We start from the raw sequence: 25,173 nt of genomic DNA, 5'->3' as shown, positions 1-25,173 counted from the left end.
TGAAATACTATACATACATATATATATAAAGTGCTTAGTATGTTACCTATTATATAGTAAACTCCCAATTACCATGTTGTGTTTATTTTTATTTTCTTATGTACCATCAAGTTATAGTAATATGCCATCAAGTTATTCTTCTTTTAAGTATAAACCTTAAAATGTTTAAAACATGTTAGTCTTTTTATAAATCAGAAAAACACAAAGAAGAGAATATAGAAATGATTTGTGTTTTTCCCACTAAATACCTGTTGACATTTTAAAGAACAAAATAACACATTTATAAGGTTAGAAACATCAATATGTAGAGAAGTGTATACCTTGGAAAAATGAGGAACTTCTTTTTTCTTTTGGCAAGGTAATCCCTGTGAACTGTTCAGTTATTTTCAGGAAAATATGTATATTTCCACATATATGCTTTGACCTTTTTCCTTTTCACACATAAGATTTCATGCAAAGCATACAGTCCTGTACTTGTTTTTTTCTTCTTCTATATCTGGAATCTTTTCCACATACAGATCTACTTAAATCTCTTTAATGTTTTCCCAGCGTTCTGTTATATATATATGCATCATAATTCATTTGTCCTGTTACTTGTTGATGGGCACTGGGTTTTCAGTTTTAGTTGGTTTGTTTGCAATTTAATTATGCTTTACTTAATATCTCTGTACTTGTGTCTTGGAGAATTTCTGCAGGTATACCAGTAAGGTAAATCCCTAGCTTAAGGTCACTGAGCCATGAATTTTAGTTTTGATAGTTATTTGATAGATCCTTCTCTATCAATTTATACCAACGTAGCACTTCTGCTAAAGGCTGTTTCTTATACCCTTGCATGTACTAGATATCTCCCAACAATAAGCGTTTTCAAGATTAAAAAATGGCATTTGTGATTTATGTTGTTGATCAGTGAAGAACATTATCTTTCTTTTTTTAAAAAAAAATTTTTTTTTTAAATTTATGATAGTCACAGAGAGAGAGAGAGGCAGAGACACAGGCAGAGGGAGAAGCAGGCTCCATGCACCAGGAGCCCGATGTGGGATTCGATTCCGGGTCTCCAGGATCGCGCCCTGGGCCAAAGGCAGGTGCCAAACCGCTGCGCCACCCAGGGATCCCCGAACATTATCTTTCTTATTGTGATTTCCTTATGAGTGCAGTTGATTGACTTTTCCTATATTTGTCTTTTTACACCATAGGCTCTATGTTGGTATACTTTGCCCATTTTTTTCTATTAGGTTGTTTGTTTTTCTTATTTATTTATATGACCTTTTAAAAATAAATAAGTGGTTTCAAGAGATATGTTAAATCATATATAATTTTATGTATATTTTGGGATAAAATACATTGGCTTGGGAGCTACAGTAGACAAAATTTGTGTTTGTTGGTCTAGCACATATTCTCCCTTCCACAAATATTATCCAGATTTTCCTTTTGGATACAGTGAATTTTTGCTCCATGGATTTTGGGTTTCTCTAGGTGTAGCCACATGACTTGCCCACCAGAGTCTTGCAGCCCCCTGGCCACGGTAGAGAGGCAGAGACCCACACCTGATCAATAGGACCCTTTCCTGTGACTCTGCTACACTTGTTTGACAAGAAGGGCTCTTTTTTATTCTGCTGCAGTAGCTGAGAAGGACAGACAGGATGCTCTGGAAAATACAGTACAACAGAACCTCAAGTCAGGAAGTAGGAGGAGGCAAGCACATAATCAATATTGTCCTCTCTAATACCATGGGCCTTGATGTTGGCTTGACTTGGAAATTTGATATCAAAGGATGCACTGAAAATATGGAAGGGCAGGTGGGAGAAATGTTATTAGGATAACTTGAAATTCAAGATAATCCTGGCAGCGCCATGAATGCCAGGCAACAGTTTATTCAAGAAGGGGAAATTGAGGCTCGTTTGAGTCATTGCACTATGACCTCTACATTGTAAAATGGCTAAGTCTTAATGAGAGACTGGCTTAATAAATATGAGTCAGGAGACAGCCTATAGTCTGAGGGACATACTTCCTATATATATGTGATTTAATGTGCTTGAGTCTCATTTTGGTAAGATCACACACATTGATAGTTGCAGAAGCATGTAAATGAAGGATGTCTCTTGTTTTTGTGACTCTCATTCTCTTTCCCTCCCTTTCTGTATTAATTGGGAATCAGGGATTTGTGCTTCCCCATATACCACATCACACATATTTTAGTAGCCAGAGTTCAAGATGAAAAACACGTAAAGCTAGGACTTAGGAGTACAATTTCATAATGCTGCTTACTTTTGGCATTGAGTACGAGTTTATGACCATATTCCTTTTGGCAAGCCAGACTTTAACTTCCAATAAGCAGAGTTAAGTGGTGAAAATGTGTAAGATAAACTCATAAAATTAAGCTTCTAAAATAAGAATTAGCTAAGTGAAAAAAGCATAAACTCAGCTCAGCTCATAGTGAATAAAGCTAGTAATTTATGTTCACTTAAAAATGTTTTCATTTTTTTTAATAGTGTGATAGGAGCAGGAATGACAGATCCTCCGCAAAATTCAAACCATGTAACAAAACCAGCCATACTGCTGACATAGTTTGCAAAATGTAGATTGAAATTATTTTCTCTCTTCAGGGTGAACTCATTAGAAAAGTCGGACTGGAACTGCAGGGGCTACATTTTGACCACTGAGCCACAGACTGAATTGAGAGGGGAAGAGCTACAGTGCTTTCCCCTCCCTTTGACATCTTTGCGATTTGACTGTGAGATGTGAGACTGGAAACCACAAGGGCCGCATATCCACTGGCTTTTATGTTCATTTCTTGTGATGAAAGCTATTTCCCCAAATTCTTTCTCCCTTTCCCTATTTTCTTTACAGTTATGTCGAATATGGCTATATTATAGTCTAGCATTATTAGGAGTGAGATATTTAAAATATGTGTGAATTTTCTAGGTAATTGTGGCATCCAAACTTTTATGTTTTAATTATTTTTTAAAAGATTTTGTTTATTTATTCATGAGAGCCACAGAGAGAGAGAGAGATGTAGAGACAGAGGCAGAGGGAGAAGCAGGGTCCATTCAGGGAGCCTGACATGGGACTTGATCCCGGGACCCCAGGATCATGCACTGGGCTGAAGGCAGGCGCCAAACCACCGAGCTACCCAGGGATCCCCTAATTGTTTTTAATAGGGACTCATTTATTCATTTCAGAGAGAGAAGGCATGAGTAGGGTGAAGAGCAGAAGGGGAGAGAATCTCAGGTGGACTCTTTGTTGAGTCTGATGAAGGGCTCAGTCTCATGACCCTGAGATCATGACTTGAGCTGAAATCAAGAGTTGGTGGCTTTACCAACTGAGCCACCCAGGAGTCCCTGTTTTAATTATTTTTAAAAAGATTTTTATTTATTTATTCATGAAAGACATAGAGAGGCAGAGACATAGGCAGAGGAAGAAGCAGGCTCTCTTCAGGGAACCTGATGTAGGACTTGATCCCAGGATCCTAGGATCACGACCTGAGCCAAAGGCAGATGCTTAACCACTGAGCCACCCAGGCACCCCTGTTTTGATTATTTTTAAGAGAACATTTTCTAAGGGGTATTTCTACATCCTTGGTATCATTATTATGACTTACTGTTCTTTGTGCCAGTAGAACTCTGTGTCTGCATTATAGCCCTCAGGGCAGGCTATCAGCTTTTACTTATTTGTTATATTGTTGCTATATCCAACAGCCACCATCAGCGCATCTAGTTTAACGTCTCATATATGAAGTAGTGAATATCCTACTTGTGAGTCAGAAGGGGACATATTTTTTCAGCAAAGTTTAGACCACAACGTGTCGGTGTACTTTGGAGAAGATTGCTATGCTGAGTGCATAGTTGAAATTGATGTTGACCCTACAGGGCTTTGGTGACTGGTTCTTCAAGACTTGGTAAGTAGATTCCTTCCTCTTTTCTAGACTAGTCTTCCTTCTTCCTTGTTGCTTGGCTACTTGTCCATTCTTTGATCTTTGACCACTTCCTGTGACTGCCTTCCAAGGTCTCCTTGTGTACTCATGACACTGACTTCCTGTGCCATCACTTAATGTTTCACATTTTATTGTTAATTTCTTATTTAATGGTTGTTTTTCTTGGCAGATGCCATGCAGGCTGACATTATGCTCATTATCCCCAGCACAAGCACATAGTTCTCTGCATGTAGTAAGTGATATATAGGTGTGTATGTGTGTGCACATATATATATATCTGTGCACACACATACATACACACGAATGTATTGAATACTTGGTTCTTAAACTGAAGTGAATGTAATCCCTGATTCACTGGGTCATGCAGCTAGGGTGAAGGTCATCCAGGGCCAACCAGGGCCTGAAAAATAATCACTTTGGGAATAAAATGGTGATGCCTTTATCTCCAGAAAAGTATCTCTATTTTCTAAGTTGCTGTCCTGCCCTGCTAGTTGTAGGACATTAAAACTCAGTCATTTTGGGGGCTCCCTTCTCTTTCCTTGATGTGCCAAGAGTCTGGAAGGCTTCTATGGTTGGTGCCTGGGGAAATGGGAGGGCTCTCTTTCTCTTAACCCTCTGAAGCCACTTCCTTCCCCCACCCCCCAACCTACTTCCTGACCCTATCATCTTAAATAGTTCTTGTAATAAAGACTATAAAACACTAGCCGGGAAGATGGTGAGCTCTCAGCAGTTTCTGCTGTCTGTGACACAATACAAGTACCTAAGAGGAGAAGGTACCCAAAGGCTTAGCCATTTGTTTACAGTGTGAAACGGAAAAGAACAAAATATAAATTAATAATAAAAAAAAAATCACCCTGTACTACGATGGACTGAATTGCCTGTCACCAAAATTCATATGTTGAAGCCTTAACCTTCAACATAATTGTATGTGGAAATAGGGTCTTTAGGAAATAAAGTCATAAGGGTGGGGCCCTAATCCAATAGATTAATGCCCTTATTAAAAGAAGAGAGACCAGAGCTCTCTCTCTTTCTCTCTGCCATGAAAGGATATAGTGAGAGGGCAACTGTCTGCAGACCAAGAAGATGACTCTCATCAGGAACAGAACCTGTGAAACCCTGATATTGGTTTTCCTGCCTCCAGAACTGTGAGAAAATAAATTTCTTTTGTTTAAATCACTTAATTGGTGGTACTTCATTATACAGCCTGAGCTGACTAAGACGGGTACTTAATGTTGACTTTCTGTTCCCATCCCACAGAATCACTGGGTTGCCAAGCAGAACTGATCTGTATATTAGGTACTTGAGACACCTGAGGCATCATGTCAACTTCATTAAATGCTAAATTTAGAATCCATAAAAACTTTATTACATGTGAAAATAATTTTTAGGTTGGATTTTTCTTTTTTTTTTTTTTTTTTTTTTTTAGGTTGGATTTTTCTTCTCAAGATTTCCCAAGTATCACAATGATTACCAAAAAAAGGTATTATTAGTAATAAATGGGTTATTTTTAATTTTTCAAAACTTAGATAATTCTTTCAAAAACAAAATTATAAAAAAAAGCCTTTCGATTTCTCAAAGAAAAATGATATTTAATATTTAATCTGGGGATGTGAGAACATTTTAATTATTTTTTAATATATTTTTTATGTTATATTTCATGTAAAATGAAATCGCTGAATTCTAAAATTCCTAAAAGTTGCCTATGCGTCTAGCTCCCTCACTTCCCTCCTACTGTCCTTGTGACCCTGCTTTGAGTAATACAATTGTATTTGTAACCCAGAGTTAGCTCAGTCTTCACAGGCACTCTCCAGCAAGATTGCCCTCATTTCTGACACCAGCCACAAGTTTGGGGATTTCCAGGTCATTTGCACTTTTTTTTTTTTTTTGAAGATTTTATTTATTTATTCATGAAAGACACAGAGAGGCAGAGACGCGGGCAGAGGGAGAAGCAGGTTCCTTGTGGAAAGCCCAATGTGGGACTCGATCCCAGGACCCTGGGATCACAACCTGAGCCAAAGGCAGATACTCAACCACTGAGCCACCCAGGTGCCCCAAGTCACCTGTACATCTGAGCAACTGGCTACGAATATGGAAGTTCCCACTACCCATCTCGGGTTTGGTAATTAGCATGACTCCTAGAATTCAGGAAAGTGTGATAATTATGATTCCTTCTGTCATATCAGTATTATCAACAAATAGGAAGTTCATCTGAGCTTCAGGTGTCCAGACTTTCCACTGGGGTTTCATTGTATATACATGATTGGTTTTTCTGGCATGGCCAGCGCCCCTCCCAAACTCAGATATGGCCCTTGGGGCTCACCATAAACCATAAATAACAAAGACATTCCCATCACTTGGGAAATCTCAAGGATTCAGAACTTACCTCCCAAGAACAAGAAAGCTAAAGGCCAGCCAAATTCTTTATTATACTTCAGAGAGCTATGATGTCACACTCACTGAGATGAGGGCTCTATCCCCACTTCTGTCACAATTATTTTCTTAGATTCCCCAAAGCATAAGCTAACTTTTAAAATTTTATTAAAATCTTCTCTCTTAAGGAACTTGAGCTGATTTCTTTCAAGGCTTGGTTGGAGAACTTTTCTATGCATAGCATTAGCTCCTCTTCTTCCTTAGAGAGAGCTGTTTCTTCTAGTTACCAAGCTCCTAAATTTTCTTTCCCATATCTGATTGGAAATCCAACAAATCTTGAAAACTAGATTCTTGGTAGACTTTTGCTAGTTTGCTAGAACTTCTAAGATGATTATAGAGAAAGCATCCCACCTTCCTCTGATATAACACAAATGAGGCACATGTTTCCAAGGGCATCTTTTTGTTTTAATCAATGTATAGCATTTGCATTATTAAAGCATGAATTGCTTCTATCGATAAGCCAACTGGATACAAAGCACAGGGACCTAGGATAGAATAAAAGAGATTGTTTAGAAAATGTTTGCCTCTAATTTGACTGAAAACCTGTTTATTTGTTTTTGGTGATATAGAAAGTGGATATGACTGAAATATTTTAATCAATAATTCCAATTTTGCTTTAAAATCACCCTATGTACTCTGCCATATAGGATATAGTGATATTTAATTTTATGTGTCAGCTTGCTAGGTTAAGGTGCCTAGTTGTTTGGCCAAATATTAGATGTTACTGTAAATGTATTTTGTAGATGTGATTAACATTTGCACTCAGTTGACTTTAAGGACATTACCCTCAATAACATGGGTGGGTCTCATCTAATCAGTTGAAGGATTTAGAAGTACAGCCCCCCCGACCCCGCCCCAAAAGAAGAAGGAGGAATTCTGCCTTCTGCTCAAGACTGTAACATAGAAGGCCTGCCTGAAGTTTCCAGCTTGGTAGCCTCCCTTACAAGTGTACAGATTTTGGATATGCGAGCCCCCACAATCACATGAGCCAATTCCTTAGAATTTACCATCACCTATCTATCATCTCTCTATCTACCCTGGAGAACCCTAACTGATACAGATGTAACATTTTGATTTACTTTCATTAGCATTCGATTCTCATATAGAAAGTTTAGAAAGAAAACGGTAATTGCTGAATAAGCAGGGCTGTTAATGGCATGTCCCAGTTGCTTCAACCTCCTTCTGCAGATGTCATTGGATAAGAAAACATAGGCATCTGCCTTTAAGACATTTAGTCTGTTTTTAAGATATCACTGAATTTCCTTATTTATTTAAAAGATTTTACTTATTTATTCATGAAAGACACAAAGAAAGAGGCAGAGGCAGAAGGAGAAGCAGGCTCCCTGAAGGGAGGCTGATGTGGGACTTTATTCCTGGACCCTGGGATCACACCTGAGCCAAGGGCAGATGCTCAATCACTGAGCCACCAAGGTACTCCGATATCACTAAATTTGTTATCACATACTTGGCTAGAGATTAATCCAAATTGGTGGAGAGAATCTTGAGTTGAGAAAACTTACTTTTAAGTTCAGCTACAGTAGAAGCTCTCTTGGCCAGTCTCTACTTACCTGACTGTGTAGTTTAATGGAAGCTTGCCATTCCCTCCACCAATAAATAACACTCACTGTTGCCTCTGATACACTGAAAGATAACTGCTGGTAGCATCCTTCTTCCTAGTATGCCTGGGTACATCTATTTTCATTAGGTGAGTTGCGTGTTTACCTGGAGTTAGTTTAGTTTATCTGAAATCTCTGCTTGCCAGTCATATTGTTATTGTTATTGTGTTATTTAATTAAATATTATGTGGAATAATGAAATGGAAGTGCTAAGACCAAGTTGAATGCTTTCACTAGGCTCAAAAGTGTTTGCTAAAAGAAATTGCTGTTGAAGTAGCCATGAGACAATTATAAAACATGGAAAATGGGTGATAAAATTCTAAAAGGATTCTGCCCTTAGATTGCTTTGCAAAATTCCTTATTCACTTAAAGAAATGATAGTGGAAAATCATAAGCAATGCATAAATGCATTATACATGTGGTTATGTGGGAAGGAAAATTTGGAACTCCAATCAGTGGGCCCATTCTCAGAGAAACCCTTGGTCCAACAGTGACAAAAAAAAGGTGAATTTGCATAGATTTAGATATATTAAGAAAAAATGTAATTGTAATACTTTTTAATGATTGTATATTTTAATTAGCTTGTTCTGTTTATCAACCAACTACTGGTTCTGTTTTCAGTGAATAAGAGGACTTCTATTTTATTTGATTATTAACTAGGTGCCAACTGAAGGTATGATGTTGAACAGGTCTCATAATTTTACTGGGGCTATGTTTCCTCAGCTATAAAATGAAGAGTGTTATTTAGGTGCTCTTGGATGTCCCTGTCAATTTAAAATCCTAAGATTGATAAGAGGGGGAGCTGATTGTGCTCAGATTGGATGGCTTTTGCAGGGATCTGATTAAGCAGTTAATACTTGAGTGGTGTCCCAACGATGGGCTTTAGATTGCATCTAATTTCCTATTATCACAAACAAGGCTGAAGTGGACAATCCTTGTACATTGTATTTGAACGATAATTCTAACATTTCTGAGAACTACTCTATTTTCAAGGAATTCTCATAACCTCTAAGAATGAGCTGTGTGAAGGAAATACATGCCTCTTTTCCTTTCTCTCTCACACCTCTTTCCCTATTTTTTCTTTCTAAATTGATTTTCTATAGAGAATTGAAAAATATAACACCAAGGAGGAATCTGGGAAGAATGCCTTTTTTTTTAAAGGCAGTCATTTTATGCCTTTGCTGAGAACACTGTAGGCAGTGTGCACAAATATCATGTAAAAAAGGAAATAAAACAATGAAAATAATCTATAATTCTTCTTCCCAAATAGACATTTTTAAAGAGAAAATGTATTTTTATTTATTTTATTTGCAGCTAAATATTCTTTTGTTAAGGTGATGCTAATTTTATAGTCACATTAATAGTGAAGGTAGGCAATCAAAAGATTAGAGAGGGCAAGTAGTTAATATGGGAGAAATTCCTTAAATCAAGGAGCAATCAAAATTCATTACAGAGCAAGTAATAATTCAGGTCACAATAGAATTCATATGGGGTGTTTGGGGAGCTCACATAGTTAAGTCTCCGACTCTTGATTTCAGCTCAGGTCATGATCTCAGGGCTGTGGGGTTGAGCCCTGCACTGGGCTCTGTCCCTTTCTCCACCCCCCTTTCAAATAAATAAATATATAAATTCTTAAAAAAAAAAAAAAGAAAGGCCCCAATAGAATTCTTCTGTTTTGCAAAGTTTATGGAAAAGTGAACTCATGTTAAGTAATTAATAGGGAGACAATATGGAAAAAATAATGATTTTGAAGTTAACAGAATTAAAATGAAGTCCTTGTACTGCCATTTACTCTCATTGAAGCATGAACAAGTCAATCTTTTGTCTTAGTTTCCCCATCCATAGAACTGCAACAAACACCAACTTTGAGAGCACTAAAAAAATACATTATAAATTGTTTCCCCACTGTACATTATAGTATGGGAGATATGGTGAAAATTTTTTCACTCTCTCTAATGGAGTGGTATATGTATATATATGGAGAAAAACATAATTTCTGTGTATTAGACATGCGTTCTTCCTTAACCTGTCCAGAATAAGGGGCATCTTTGCATATTGTAGAATTTCTGGCAGTAAATCAACTTCTCTCAAGAATTAAAACTGAAAGACATAGATTTACAGACAGCAAGCTTTTGAACAGAAAATGGGCAGATCAGCCATCTTGTTGGATCAAGTGGAAGCTAATTAATAAATAGAGAAAAATAGACTATAGATAAAGGAACTCTGCAAAATACTGAGATTACTCCATTCTGGATATTGTTTTAAACACTTCACTTCATTAGCCTTTTTATAGATGATGAAATTGAAGAAACTGAATAAAAGATAGATCTAATTTCAGGCAGTTTCAGTTAGTCTAAATTCTAAACCATCAACCTATAGCATGCAAAGGAGGCATAGAGAAAGGAGCCTTAATTCTCATCCACCTTCTGTGAAATTCTGTTGGGCAATGAGCCCCCCTATCATGGACTTCTGTAGTATTTACTGTATTCTTTCAGCAAACTTCCATTTTCTTGAGAAGATCTCTATTTTTTAAGAAAATCATCCCTGACTACAACAGCCAGAAAAATTCTAAAATTCCACCATTCATGGTAAGAAACAAAACAAACAACAAGAAACGATAATGTCCTCTAAAAGCAAGCATGTTAATTGCCCTTGAGTTGCTCAATATTGAAGAGCATCTTAACTATCGGTGCTGGAGTTATTGCATGGGCACACAGCCTGTTGTATGTAATGAGGACAAGAAAGATGCTGGCTCCCTTCATGTCTGACTTGTTTTGAAATCAAGAAGTATAAGGCCTTTAGTTTTGTTCTTCAAGATTGTTCTGGCTACTTGATATCTCTCGAAATTCTATGTGAATTTTACAGTTTTATGTTATTTCTGAAAAGAAATGCCTTTGGAATTTTGATAGGGATTGCATAGAATCTGTAGATCACTTTGGGTAGTAAGAATATTTTAACAATATTAAGTCTTCTAATCTATGAGCACAGATTGTCTTGCATTTAATTTGTATCTTTGATTTCTCTAAAGTAGCAAGAAATACTATTGTTTGCAAATGTTTTGTAGTCTTAAGTGTACAAAACTTACCTCATTGGTTAGGTTTATTCTTAAGTGTTCCTTTTTTTATGCTATGGTAGCTGAGGCTATCTTAATTTCCTTTTTGGATTAATTGTTTTTAGTGTATAGAAACACAACTGATTTTTCTGTGTTAATTTTTGTATTCTGAAACTTTGCTAAAATCATTTACTATTTCTAACATTTTTTGGTAGAGTTTAAAGGGTTTTCCACTTATAAAGTCATGTCATCTGTGAACAGATAATTTTACTTCTTTTCCAATTTGGTTGCCTCTTATTGATTTTTCTTGTTTAATTGTTCTGAATAGGAATTCCAGCACTTATTTCAGGGTGCTGTGCTGTTACAATCCAGTATCCTTGTCTTATTCTGATCTTAGAGGACATAGCTTTCAGTCTTTCATCATTGAATATCATGTTAGCTGTGGTCTTTTTATTTTTATTTTTCTTAAAGATTGATTTATTTATTTGAAAGAGAGAGAGAGAGAGAGAGAACATGAGCACATGCAAGTGGGGAGAGGGGCAGAGGGAGAAAATCTCCAAGCAGAATCTCTGCTGAGAGGGAGCCCAACTTGGGGCTTGATCTCAAGACCCTGAGATTGTGACCTAAGTGGAAACCAAGAGCTGGACCCTCAACTGACTGAGCCACCCAGGCGCCCCAGCTGTGGCCTTTTTATTTATGGCTCTTATTATGTTGAGGTGGTTTCCTTCTATTCCTAGTTTGTTGCCCACAGCCTTGATGTACTTGATCTTGCTTGATGGATTACAGACTGTATTGGGCACTGACTATTTGTACAAGTACAAATCTTGTATGTGCCTGTCTTGAGCTGGATTTCAACACCTTCTCTAGCCATGACTTACATGTTCTTTCTAGTTTACAGGTAATGATCTCTAAATCTTGACACCTGAACTGGGTTTTAAACTTACCTTAAGTAGCTTCTATATCTAAGTTTCTGTGACAATTATTCTGTCTTTTGCCAGACTGCCATCTCCATAAAGAAAGGAATGGTTTTACTCACATATTTTCATATTTTTAGTGTCATATATAAAATCTGCCTAGTAAACATGCCTTTGCATTGTTTCTATTATTTAAACCTTGTGTTTTCACTAGCATCTTTAACAGTCAACATAATAGGTATTTATCAAGTAAAGGAATAAATGAATTGTGTGTTCCTAAATAGGCAGAGATAATTAAAGAACCATCTATTCTTTCTCTCTCCTAATGATACAAGCTTGTCTCAGTGTTTCATGGGGTTTTGTAGCTGACAGAAATTAGCTAGTATCTAGACACTTTAGTGAATTTATAGATTATGACTGTTGAAACTATTTTGTTGCATGCTTGGTGACTTTCTGCCACTGAATATTGTTAAAACCTCAAATCTGTGTTGAAAGTGGCAAACGATTGATACACTTTTGGACGATAGCTAACAGTCAGAATTTAGAAGATTTTATATAGAAACTAGCATTCTGTTGATAGTAGTAGAAGAGTATAAGAAGAAAGCATGGAACTCCTCAAATTATTTACATAAATTATATGATAAATTTATACATATAAAGGAATCCAACATTAATGTTTACTATTTTAAAAAGCCAACTAATTGAGATATCATTTATATTGTTTGCTCTTTTTAAAAGATAAATTAATTTTATGAATGTATTTAAGTTTGTTATTCAAGGAGTCTTTAATGTTTTTAAGATTTTTTAATATAATAAAATTCTTTACCAAAAATTTTCAGCATAAGAGCACCTGAGTGGTTCAAGTCGTGATCCTGGAGTCCTGGAATCCAGTCCTGTATCCGGCTCCCCGCAGGGAGCCTGCTTCTCCCTTTGCCTATGTCTCTGCTTCTCTCTGTGTCTCTCATGAATAAATAAAATCTTTAAAAAATTTCTTCAGCATATAAATGCAATTTTATGATTCTTTAGTCTTAAAAGTGACATGATTTCTTTTTCTAAGTGTGTAGTTAAGACTTTACTGAGTTGATGGTAATAGTTGGCTGTGAATCTGAGCCATAGCTCAGATGTCCCCCAGGTGGGACAGTGGATGAATGAGAAAAGAACACAGGATCTGGAGTTAGATTTAGGTCATTCTTGCCTCTTATCCCTGTGCATTCCAGGATAAGCCATGTAACCTCACTCAGTCTCTTCAGTGCAAAACAGAGAAGATAGTAATAGCACCTGCTTAACTTCTTTCATGGGCTCTTTGGATGACCAAGTGAAATAATACCACTTAAAATATTTTATAAACTATAAATTGCTATATTAATATATTAATTGCCAGTTACTCTAATTTTAACAACTCTCCTTTACATATTTCTCTCTTTAGAAGATTTTATTTATTTATTTATTTGAGAGAGTGCATGCTTGGGTGCGCACATGCGCGCGTGCACACACACACACAGGTGTGCATTGTGAGGAGAGGTGAAAGAGAGGGGACTAGCAGACTCTGCACTCAGTGCAGAGCCAGATGATGTCTTGATCTCAGAACCCTGAGATCATGAACCTGAGATCATGACTTGAGCTGAAGTCGAGAGTCACTCAACCAACTGAGCCACCCAGGTGCCCTCCTTTACACATTTCTTAAGCAGAGATCTTGTTCTCTTGGACTTAAATTCTCACATCACGTAGTGCTTCTCCCATGACACGAAAACAGGGTGATCAGCCTTCCAATGATGTCTGGAGCTGGAGGCAGCATCTGGAAACTAAAATATGAAACTGGAATTCATTTATTTTAATACAGCTTTTCAAAAAAGAAAGAATTTGTACCTTTTTGAAATGAAGTTTAACTTGCCTGCATTCCATAAAAGCAGAGTTTTATTTGTCATTCTTAACTAATCTGGGCTTTCAAAATTTTTGAAATGTTATTCTGCCATTTAGTATTTCCTAAAAGTTTGCCACTTTAGTTCAGATCTATGAAACTACATTCCATTTTAACCCAAATTGTGAGTTTGCTTTCCAACCCTTTAACAGAAGGTGATAATAGCCAAGAGTAAGTTTTTTTGGGGGGGTGGGGAGAGAGAGAGAGAGAGAGAAGGAAGAAAAGAGGGAAGGAGGGAGGCAGAGAGAACAAGCATGTATATTTTATGCATTTACAAAGCACCATCTGAGAACTTTCAGAAACTTGGGGTCATTTTATGCTTTGCTTTCAAAATAGGTATATAGAGAGGCCCTTCTTTTCCTCAAATAATCAGGTGGAATAAAATTACCTTGGAATATGTTAAAATTGTAGATTTTAATCAATGAGAGATGTGCTTATCTAATTACGTAATACATCAGTAGGTATTTCATCTTCTTAGAAGAAGTCCATTTTTTTATTTTAGCCAAATTATATTTAGGTTGGTTTAGGTTATCAGAATAAAAATTCTGATTTAGTAAATCCTTATTTTTCCCTATTTTTTTTTCCCTGAATGGTCACCAATTTTGGAATTTGGGGAAAATGTTCTGGAAAAAAAAAAAAAACATTCAGGGAGATGTTTATTGAAACCAGGCTTTTCAGTTGAAATAAATGGAGGATGCACTGAGTTAAAGGTAAGCATTTCTCTTTATGGCAAGACTCTCAGGCTCTTTAATTTGCCAGTGTGAATCCTAAAGCTCCCAGCAGACCACAGAATACTTTACCTTTCATGGAGTACATCTTACAGCCATATGCGCCTCTCCAAACCACATTTGTCCGACACTAGCTTGGGAGCCATGGCAATATATTTAATTTAAGCAAATATTAACAACTGCCACTAATATACTACGAGGTTTTGATACTAAGTTTTTTTAGTTTAATATGTGTATTTTATTTTTTTGAGTTTGATATTAACTTTGGATTCTTCTCCTAGTGATGGGTAGAATGCTAAGCTTGATGTAGAGGAGCTACTTCTGTCCTTGTTAGATTTGGTTGTCTCTGTCACTTGTCAACTTTTCCATGTGTCACAGTTCTCATGTCCCTGTCTGACCTGCATTTGCTGTGTCCTTTTTCAGAACTTTAACATTGATTACAGAGGAGTCTCGGTACTTCAGTCTATAATTGCTCCAAAGCCACTTTAAAAATACAGAATTCCAATGACCCTTTCTTTCTTTCTCTTTTCTTTCTTTGATCTTACAACATGACCTGAGCTGAAATCAAGAGTCAGATGCTTTAACTGACTGAGCCACCCATGTGCCCCCTTCAGTGACTATTTCTAAGGAGATTTTCCTTTACTATCATGTGCTCCGAAAATGCCCATCACCAGTTACTTTGGAATGAACTCTATTAGCATTTAATTCTCAAATTTATGCTTGCTCTTTGATCTCTGTGTTCCATATACCTGGAGCCATACATTGAGTGGGTAAAGCATTATATCATTTTTAGATTTTCTCCCAAAAGCCATTACTGAGCCAACCTCTTAAATTCAAAAATCAGAGTATTTTTGCCACCTTTTTAGAAACTGTGAGAAGTAGCTATCTTTTATTAGATACTTAGAAGGTGGCTCTTCCTAGTCTTCTGGAGTTCTCATGTTCCCATGTTTGGTTGCTGGGCAACCAAAACATCTTGCTTTTTTCCAGGCAACCCAATTTCGTCTGGACAGTTCCTTCATTCCATGTGTTGGTCTTGGTGGAATGACGTACCAGTGATGAAGCAATTGTCTGTCAGCTCTCATTCACACTGCTATACCTGGCTCGTGACATTGGGGCTGGGATTATGCCGATTCTCGTGTCTCCCTTGCTAGCTGACTTCCCGTTTATAGAGGGCACTAGGTGGAGACAGGAGGCTTATTTGCTCTTCTTGTCTTCAGCGCCCCAGGAATGGCGTTTCACCCCTGCAGCTGCTGTTTGTTCTGCTGTGCAGCTTCTTGCAGCACTTCTTGAGCTGGGCTTAGGCATACCAGGGGGCCCTGGCAGGAATGCTCCCTCCTCAGAATTCTGAGTCTACATTTGCAAGCCTTTCATTTGAGCTCTTGAGACCACCAGCAGCTGGGCAGAGAGGACCAGTGCCTGCCTCCCCATAAAGGTCAGAAACCTTAGAAGTCCAGACTGTCCTACTTCTTCCCCTCACAGCCAGTGAGTGTCCATGAACTAAGCAGAGGCAGACACTTTTTATTGGAGGTTTTGGATTTTGAGAAGGCTGAAAATAAATAATAGTTGGGAGTATGTTCATCACAGCAGGGAAAAATTGACTTTACTCTTTTTGTTGTGAGGCTGTTCCTATTTCCTTGCTGTCTGGAGCTCCCTTGAGGAATCCTGTTGCCAAGGTTGGCTTTCTAGCCTTCATCAAGCCCGTGATTTCTTTGATATTCTTCCCCAAATTCCCTGATTAGCCAGAGTCATATTTAGATGCCCGCAGCCAAGGAGTCCAAACCCTAAATATGTTAAAATGTATTTAAAATTCAGTTGCTTCATTGCCATCTTTATATAAATATATATATGTGTGTATATATATATATATATATATATGCTAGACCTTTTGAAGTTATCTCACAGTTCTTAGATGATATTCTGTACTTTTCTTTTTTCATTTTGTTTTTCTCTTTGCATTTTAATTTGGGAATTTTCTAGTGATGTAGCCTTTTTTTTTAAATTTAGGTAAAGTTCAAAAGCATAAAATTAACCATTTTAAAGGGCACAATTCGGGGATGCCTGGATGGCTCAGTGGTTGAGCATCTGCCTTTGGCTTAGGCACGGTTCCGGAGTTCTGGGGTCAAGTCCCACATCGGGATTCCCTAGAGAAGTCTGCTTCTCCCTCTGCCTATGTCTCTGCCTCTCTTTCTGTATCTCTCATGAATAAATAAATAAAATCTTTAAAAAAAATAAAGGGCACAATTTAGTGACATTTAGTTCATTTACAGTATTGTGCAAACACCATCTGTAGCTAGTTCCAAACTATTTCTATCACCTCAAAAGAAGACTACTTATTTAGTAAGCAGTTATTCCCCACATACCTCTGCTATAAGCTGTGGGTAACTACTAGTTTACATTCTGTCTATTTGCACTTATCTGTTCTGGATAATTCATATAAGTAGAATCATAAAATGTGTGACCTTTTGTATCTGGCTTCTTTCACTTAACATACTTTTGAGATTCATTCCACTTATAGCAAGTGTCAGTACTCTACTCCTTTTTGTGGCTGAGCAATATTTCATTTTAAGTATAGACCACATTTTTTTTACCTATTTATCTGCTGATAGAGAGAGGGATTGTTTCCACATTTTGGCTATTTTGAATAGTGCTTCCGATGAGCTATTTTTGCTATTTTCTTAAAGAATCTCATTTATTCTCTTCTGTATTTATTTTACCAATGAGCCCATCAAAGTCGTTTTTCATTTACAGTGTTTGTAATTTATAACATTTGATTTTGTAATAGGAACTGAAGTAGATAGACCTGTGGGGTGAGGCTGTATGGTTAGTCTAGTTAGGAATTGGGCTATGTAGTTAATTTTTGTTGTAGCTGTAGGTGACAGAGGCTTCATGTTCTTTTAGTGCTCTTATCTTTGTGGCCTCTTTGACTCTGGGTTTCCCTGGGTGCTCCTTGTCAGATAAAGTCTGCATCTTGGATATTTTTCAGCTATAATCCACTGTTATTATATGGGGACCCTGTTGGTGTGGTGGTTAAGGTGTAAGAGAGGAAAAGCATTCTATAATCTTACGATTAAATGTTTGTCTTTAGTGAATCTGTGACCTTCACAAGTGTTTCTTAGCCTTCCCTCATCCTCTTAGGTTAGATGAGAAGGATAGAAGGGGCTGGGGTAGGAAAAAAGCCTTTCTCCTAGGTGGAGTAAAGCTCTGATAAAGTCTTTCCCCTGGAGAGTAGCCATTTGTTGTAGAGAACCTTCTGTGAGTATTTCAGTGATTACACTTCCCCAACCTGTGCCAGAGCCACAGGTAATCTTTATAAACTTCTGACTGGGAACTTGATGGCATTCTGGAGGTAAATCCCACAAAAGTTGGTGGGGGACAAGATTGCTGCTCCCAAGGAATTTCTCATTTTTATTGTAGTATATACTCTGCTCTCCCTAGTTTGTCAAAATTACTATTGCTTCAGGTAAACAGATCTAGGCTTTAGTGCTCTGAACTTACCTGTCCCTCCATATTTTAAGGTGGTTCTTTATCCTGTGACCTCAGTTCTTTGGTGGGTAAAAAAAAAAAAAAAAAAAAAAGTTGATTTTCAGTTTGTTTATTTTTTTCTTGTAGTAAGGACAAATGTGACAACTTCCAAGGTCCTTACATATCAGATCTGTAGCAGAATCATTATTTTTAAAAACTGAAGAAATTCAGGAAAAACTTTTTACCATGATAATGTACATTTCAGTTTCAGAATCTTCACAGAAAGTTCTTAATATCTTGCTAAGTCTTTAAATCACATTGCTTTAGATTGTCTTTTTCTTAGTTGACATTGAGAATAGCCATAAACCAAATATCCTTTCACAGTTGACAGAGACTTTTAGGTCTTTCCCAGCTTTTTCTTCTCTAAGCTAAATAATGACAAGTTTTCTAAACTTTTAATGGCACTACTTTCTGAATCCTTAATTTTTTTATTGCTCTTTTCTGAGGTTTCTGAATCTTGGTGCTTTTGAACTCTGCTTGATTTCTTGGGCTCTTGGCAAAACTGGTTACTGCAGGAGTAGTTCTGGACATTCCCAGATTTTTAAACCTGTGGGATTTATAGTGAAACCGGGGAGTAAGGAAATGTGTATACAAAGATAAAAGTAGAAGGTAGCAGTACTCAATATAAATGAATGGCACAGGCAAGAGTGTTATATAGTTCTGAAGATGGAGTGACTGCAGAGGGCTGGTGAGAAAGTATTGGTGGAGGATATAAAATGTGACTTGGTTCTAGAAGGAATAGTAGGGGTTTGATAAGTGGCAATGGTCAGTGATGGAATTCTGGACAAAAGGACCAATATAGATTTAGGCATAGGAATAAGCATGTTTGAAGAACAAATAGTTTGGCTGTCACAAAACTCTCATAAGGACATATCCCTGGAGGTCACCAGTGGGCCTACTTAAGGAGTGTAGGTTTCTTCCTGCAGGCAAAATAAAGTCCTTTAACATGTTTGACCAAGAGATGTACTGTTCAAGGCTGGGTTTTGGAAGATGAAGATGAGGATGGTATATTTGGCTGGATTTCCCCAAAAGAATAAGCAAAAGTGAGAGTTAGTCCAGGTTTATTTTGGGGTATAGATAATGGTCAATTAAAAAATAAATATAAGGGAAATCCACTATTAAACCACAGTGATGGTTGTGGTAAGAATGATCAGGGGGTTTTGCATTAATATTCATTTCTTAATATCTAGGAGCAGACACAGGTAGGGGTACAATAGTGTGGTGTCGGCTAGCATGATAATGGGAACAATCTCCCTTTATAGATTCTTATGTCTGAACTGTGTCCTTTCTCTTAGTTATTTATCATTTTTCCATCTACATTTTTTCCCTCTGTCTGCCTTTGATCTTCATAATGTGGAAGAGATTTCCCTTATTTGTTATGTCACCTGGCTATAAGTTTTAAAAGAAGAAAGGACAGAAAACCCTTTTTGCTACCATCTTGAAAAACATAATCTCTGAGACAGGCAGTTTAAATATTACCTAAATAAATATTTACAACCACCCTTTGAAGCAAGGATTACCCCTTTCTGTAGATGAGAAAATTGAGTAAGAGTTATGCAGCTGGTTAGAGGTGGAGCAAAAATCCAAATTCACATCCATTTGACTCTAAAGCTCATGTCCCTAAACTCTAGGCTGTACTGCTTTAGGGTCATAGGACTAGCTATATGCATAGTTCTATAATTTCTGTTCAAAACTCTTCAGTGGTGAGGTACCTGGATGGTTCAGTCGGTTAAGTGACCAAACTCTTGATTTTAGCTCAAGTCATGATCTCAGGGTTGTGAGACTGAGCCCTGCTTGAGGCTCCTTGCTGAGTGTGGAGCCTGCTTGTGATTCTCTCTCCCTCTTCCTCTGCTCCCCCTCCCCCAACACATGTATGTGAGCAGATGCGCCCACATGTGCATTCTCCCCCCCCACTCGAAAACAAACAAACAAAAACCAAAAACCTCTTCGGTGGCTTCTCATCTTTCTTGAAGGATAAGCCTAGTCTTTGAAATGGACTGTAAGGATCTACTCCCTCCCTATGACTCTTTGATCTAATATCTTACCATTTGCCCTCAGCTCCTGCCACTTCTGCATTGGCCTCTTTTGTGTTCTTCATGCCAACTAGCCTTTCCTTCTGCATGGAGCACTCTTTCCCATAAATATCTGTTTTATAACAACCTCACCTCCTTCAAGTCTGTGCTCAAATCTTCATGTTCTTATTCCGGACTATACTGATAATCTTATTTACATTGTAGCTTGCCTCCCACCCTCTCACCCCCAAACCCTCTTATTCTGCTATTTTCCCCACAGCACTAATCACAATCTTATATACTGTATAATTTACTGTTAAAATTGTTTTTTATTGTTTTTTCCCAAGTAGTGTGGACAATTTTTGTCTCTCTTTGCCATCCATTGAAGTATGTCAAGTATGTAGAAAACATCATCTAGAAACATAGTAGTCATGTAAAAAAATCATTGAATGAATTATTTTTCCTTCTTTAGTATATTCTATAGTTCATCCTAAAACTATTGGCAGTGTTATAAAAATTATGTCATAGTAGAATGTCTCTTTATGTATTCATTCTCCTGAGAAGACATTAAAGAATATTTGCACAAGTTGTAGCAATAGGGTAGATTCCTTCCTTTCAGATGTGAAATTAAGATATGAAGTATATGGGCTATCTTTGTTGGAAGTTTAAGAAAAATAATTAGGACATGAAAGTTTGATATTTATTTTTAGATTAGTTGAGCAAATTTTAATTGCCTGAGAGTTTATCACTCAATATTGTACACTGCTTCTATATGCCTCCCCCATCAGAAACAAATACAATACAATGTCACAGCTTTCCAGAGTTGGTACCTTTGAATGTGTGCATTGTGGATGGATGGTTGGTTGAGATTGTCAAACCAAAAATGGAATTTAGGAAATATATTTTAATTCATTTAGTGAGCAGTAATCTCACCTCTCCCACCACTATTAAATTCATGTTAAGAACCTATATTATTTGTGAGTTATTTTTATTTAAAAAAATGCTAGATTAAAAAACAGTTACCAAATCCAAGATGCTACCTCTATTGAAATAGCATTAAAGATGCACTCTAGGCTTTAGACTTCAAAAGGGTTCTTTTTTTCATACTTAGCAATAACAAATGTTTCTGTGCACAGCCTTTTAGCACTCTGTATATTTCTTAGTACCTCATAGATCCTCAAATTTAATTGAACATGCACTCTCTAATTATCCATTTCTACATGAAGCATGTCTCAATTGAGGGACTTCTACAGACCTGCAGGCATTTAGCATGCTCTTTGGTGAATGTGCTTCCTCTCAGTGATTAGCAGTAATGACTCCAACTGTCTCAGGGAGTACAGGGACTCTGCTTTTAAGTTCTCCAATTGTACTGATGGTTTGCCACCCTGTCCCCACTTCATAATGTTTTCTATCTGAAATGGAAAATGGATACTTTCCTATGGAGCTTAAGATGTATATCAACATTTAGTTCCTGGGTCAGAGTCAGATGTAAGCACCTTATTTTTTTTTTTAAAGGACTAGAAACAATATGAATGACTTTGGGTCCGTTTTGAGTCCACTTATTCTCAGATTTTCCTGTGAATAAGAATTGTCTGAAGAGTGTGTTAAGTACAGATTTCTGGACCCTGCCTACAATGATTGTGATTCCTTCAGTGTGGAGAGGAGCTCAGTAATTTGTGTGTTTAACAAGCACCCCCAAGGAATTCACATGCAGGTGTTTTGAGCAAAAAGACAGCTTACTTGTGGGACAGGCGTCACTTGGATGGCATTTGAAAAGATCCATGGCCATTCCCATGTGTAATACCACGAATATAGCTGTTGGTGAAACTTTCTCCCCACTGCTCTGCATTTCTGTGTTGGGAATGCATAATGGTTAGTGAGTACGCACAAAAATGGTAGATATTGATACAACAATATCATCTTGATAAAATAGACTACATTCAATTGTGTCAGAATGAGAAACTTTTTTTTTTTTTTAATTTTAAGGGTTTCCCCCAAAGATCACTTTTTCTTTTTTTCAGAGCAAGGTCTACATGATTTTATTTCCTTCTATTACATGTTCTCTTCCATAAGATCACCTTTTCTTTTATTTCTTTATTCACAGATACCACAGCCCAGTAAAGTTGTTTGCAACTTTCTGTAGCTCATACATAAATGAGCCAACTCCCAGTCCTTTTCTTGTTTCTACCATACCATGAGATCTGTATGTCATTCTTAATTTTAAATTTTTATTATGACCAAAGTCACTGAGCTCTTCTAGCCTACTGCTGGCATTTTAGACAGGAGGATTAAAAAAAAGTAATATAATCATGAACCTAGAAAAAAGTAAAATGCCAGTATTCCACCAAGTAGATTAGTAATTATACTAGCAGAAATAAAGGACAGACATGGCTTCAGGGAGTCCTTTTGATCTGTTTTTCATTGTGGAAAACAACTTAATGTGTTCATACATGATTCTCAGTGATTTCTAGAAAATGCCTTTGTCACTGAAAGACGGAGCAACCACAAAGTAACAGGAATCAGACAATTTTGTTCTTGTAGTAGCTGTTTCATGTCATTTACAAATTCAGTCCATTGAAACTGTCAAAGTAATTTAGAGACAAAGTGGTCAGTTTCAAACTCCAGTGCTCCTTCTTTTTAGGAAGTAGCACCACAACTCCAAAAAAACATGTTTTAAAAATAGCCACTACATTCATTTCCTATTATATATTTTACAAAATATACATTTCACTGCAGTAGTTATATTGGTAGCTGCTAAGAAGCATTTCAGTTTTCCTAGAACATGGCATTTTTTTCTATTAAAAATAATCACCTATTAAAGTAAACCAATTTATCTAATTCTTTTTCACTAACTCTTTTCCAAGAAAAAAGGTGACATTAATTTTATTTTTAGTATTCATGGAATTTTATGTTCAGTTTATTCACCTAAAAAGTAGGGAGGAAATTTCAGGTTATTTCACATTCAATTAAAAATTCTCTATAGAAAAAAAATTCTCTATAAATAGTTGTTGATTGACTCTAGATAGGGAAAATTGAAATGACTTAATTCACTGTAAGAAAGTTATAGAGATAAAATTATTTATCATTATTAAATGAAATAAACACAGCTGTCTCATTCTGTTGAGAAAAAAAATAGTTAGAGTTTTAATATAACTGGTCTGGGCAGGGACAAGGCGTTAAGTATTTTTTAAAAGCACCAAGGTGATTCTAATGCATAACCACACAGAGACTACCACTTAGACAAATAGGGGGCTGCAAGTAAATGAGCGCATTGCCTCTGGACAAGTTGAGGATTCTGTTAATGGGGGTTAGATGAAGTGGGCCTGTGTTACAAAGACACAGGTCTGACTAAAAGTTGGAAAATATATTTTTTTAATTGAGGCATAATTGACATGCACCATTATATTAGTTTCAGGTGTAGCACATAATGATTTGGTATGTATATATGGCAAAATGATCACCACATTAAATCTAAGCAGCATCTATTTAGAAACTAAATAACTTTTAACTTATTTAAATTTAAGCTGGAAAGGATAGATTCTAAAGAAGAAAAAAAGACTGGATTAAATACAATTCACCCTCCTGTACATTTTTTTCTTTTTTTATAGGCTAAGAAATTAAAAGTAGATGTTTTATTCATGATTAGAAAGTAAATTGGAATCAGTCAAAATTGTACTTTGTGTCCCTAAATGCCTTAGTTTTTTGTTGTGACAGAACTTTCTGGCCTCTTTGTGTCCCATTTTTGTGTTTGTTGAGATCGGGGTTATCATATGGTCAGCGGTACACATGTCTGAACCTGTCACTGGAAGATGAGCCCTTGGAAGCTAGAGGCAGTACCATTAAATGCAGAAATGAGTGAGCTGCCTCTTGGAGGGTTAGTAAGAGTAATGTGAAATCAGAGAGAGAAGGGCCCTGGAGACAGACTCTGAAGATCTCAGCTTCATTGCCGCCTCTGCTGCTTAGTAGTGGGGTGTCTGGAACCCTACTGAATCTCATGCACATCAACAAAATGGAACATCTATATACCATGCACTCTCTTTACATGGATCAAGTGATACCATAAAAAACCTCACAGTTTGTGGATTAACCACTACTTAAAAATATATTATGCATGATAACATAGTGTTGTCAATGGCAAGAGAAATGGGCCTGGGACCAGAAAGCCTGGCTCTGATACCAGCTTGATTTTACTTCTGTGTACTTATCATTTAACTCTTCTGCCCTTTAGAATAAGAATATTTACCCCTGGTGTGCCTACTTGAATGATATTAATCATTATATAAAAATAAAGTTAGTTAGCTTTTAACTACACTAGCAATAAGAGATACAGCCTCAAATAAGACAACTTGGTCCTGCCTTGGTGGAATATATAGCCTAGTGGAAAAAATATGATGTATATAAAACTACTTTGTAATTTTTTTTTTTTACTTTGTAATTTGTAAAGTGGTAAGCAAATGTGTGGTATTATGGTTATTGTTTTTTTTTTTTTTAAGATTTTATTTATTTATTCATGAGAGACAGAGAGAGACGCAGAGGGAAAAGCAGGCTCCCCACAGGGAGTCTGATGTGGGACCCGATCCCAGACCCTAGGATATGCCCTGAGCCAAAGGCAGACACTCAACTGCTGAGCCACAGAGGCATCTCTATTATGGCAGCTCACTCATTTCTGCCTCTATGTCTTAATGTCACAAAAGAAGGGCATTCCAGAAAAACTTAAAGAATTAACCACATATCTTATCTGTGGTTCTGAATGTTCCAGATAACAAGCAAACTCTCAGCACTTTTTTAAAAAAAGATTTATTTATTCATGAGAGACACAGAGTGAGAGGCAGAGACATAGAGGCAGAAGCAGTATCCCTACAGGGAGCCCAATATGGGACTCGATCCCAGAACCCAGGATCATGACCTGAGCCAAAGGCAGACGCTCAACCACTGAACCACCCAGGTACCCCACTCAGCAGTTTTTGAATTGGTGTTCAGAAATACATGAGATCAGTTTTAAATAGCTGGGTTAGTTTGGGTTTCCATGTTTAACTATCAAATGTAAAAA

General features: G+C 36.9%; 2 long non-coding RNA genes across 2 annotated transcripts in view; one reads left to right on the top strand and one right to left on the bottom strand.

The window, feature by feature from the left end:
* Positions 1–6,443: 6,443 nt before the first annotated feature.
* LOC144300210 (uncharacterized) lies at positions 6,444–15,910 on the bottom strand. Its single transcript, XR_013366802.1, has 3 exons — positions 15,686–15,910; positions 13,663–13,745; positions 6,444–6,846 (listed from the first exon to the last, which is right to left on the bottom strand). It is a non-coding gene; the product is annotated as an uncharacterized LOC144300210 (long non-coding RNA).
* The window catches only part of LOC144300209 (uncharacterized), a 54,546-nt gene continuing 44,959 nt past the window's right edge, over positions 15,587–25,173 (top strand). The window contains exon 1 of the long non-coding RNA XR_013366801.1: positions 15,587–16,021. This is a non-coding gene — a long non-coding RNA (uncharacterized LOC144300209). The remainder of the gene's footprint in view (positions 16,022–25,173) is intronic.

This window comes from Canis aureus, chromosome 28 (assembly GCF_053574225.1).
Source record: "Canis aureus isolate CA01 chromosome 28, VMU_Caureus_v.1.0, whole genome shotgun sequence".
Taxonomy (NCBI): domain Eukaryota; kingdom Metazoa; phylum Chordata; class Mammalia; order Carnivora; family Canidae; genus Canis; species Canis aureus.
This window is presented reverse-complemented; position numbering and strand designations above follow the sequence as displayed.